Source organism: Trichechus manatus, unplaced genomic scaffold (genome assembly GCF_000243295.1).
Source record: "Trichechus manatus latirostris isolate Lorelei unplaced genomic scaffold, TriManLat1.0 scaffold00057, whole genome shotgun sequence".
NCBI classification, from domain to species: Eukaryota; Metazoa; Chordata; class Mammalia; order Sirenia; family Trichechidae; genus Trichechus; species Trichechus manatus.
The window spans coordinates 4,831,780-4,832,913 of NW_004443993.1; the positions used below are offsets into that span (position 1 = coordinate 4,831,780).

Sequence of the window (1,134 nt, forward strand, 5' to 3'; positions counted from 1 at the left end):
ATTTCTACATGTACAATTCGGTGATACAGATCACATTCATCAAGTTGTGCAACTTTGCTCACTCTCCTTTTATGAGTTGTTCCTCCCCCATTAACATAAACTCACTGCTCACTAAGTTTCCTATGTAATCTTTGGAGTTGCTGTTGTCAGTTTCATCCCATAGAGATAGTTCTTAAAAGAGCACAATGCTCAAGGCAGATATTCTTGACTAATTAAGCTAAACTATCACAAAACACGTTTTTCACTTGTGTTTTCACAGGGCACCATGGAGCAGGTGGGGGGCCCCCGGGCAGGGAGGGCCCCAGAGGCCCTTACCAAAAGAAGTGACCCGATGGGGCTGGACTCCAGGAGTGACAGAAAGAGGAGGCCAGAAGCCCCTGTGGTCCACAGTGACACTGAGGGCAGACATGAGCCCTATGATGCCAATATGTATATACATCTCCTTGTTGCTTCCATCCACGCCCTAGTATGATCAACTCCCAGTCCTTCTTCCATAGGCTGCAGGGACAGAGAGCAATCTTAGACTCAACACACACCCTGTGCAGATGTCAACTTCTCCCCGCAGAAGGCTGACTTTTCCAGTCTCCTTCCAACTCTTCTCCCCTACTCACCGCTGACTAAGGGCTTTGCCTCAAGCTGGTGAGTCGCAGCTGGAATGTTCTGTCTGCTCCTTCCACCTCTGCTCTGGCCACTTCCAGCTCCCTTGTGCACAACGAGTTTTTCTGATTGCTTTGATCACCTACAGCCCAGTGTCTACAGGGAAGGGGACCTGGTGCTGGAGTTTTTCCCCCTCTGCACATTGACACAGGACTTGGAAGTACAACGGACATTTTTTGTGTCCAGTTCAAGCCAAGAAGTGAGATTTTACATGTAAGTTTGTGTGTGTGTGAGAGAGGTGAATATGCAAGCTACATAGAGGCTCTCCCATGAGCGCTGACTCACAAGCTCCTTCTTTTCCTTTGTTGTTAGTTGCCATCGAGTCGGCGCTGACTCATGGTGACCTGTGTACAACAGAATGAAACGCTGCCCAGTCCTGTGCCATCTTCATGATCATTGGTAGGTGTGTGTCTGTTGTTACAGCCACGGTGTCAATTCACCTCATGGAGGGTTTCCTTCATGTTTGCTGACCTGTAC

The 1,134-nt window shown here is 48.6% G+C and overlaps 1 pseudogene; it reads left to right on the forward strand.

The window, feature by feature from the left end:
* The first annotated feature begins 265 nt into the window (after positions 1-265).
* Positions 266-1,134, forward strand: part of LOC101359369 (vomeronasal type-2 receptor 116-like) — an 11,797-nt pseudogene continuing 10,928 nt past the window's right edge.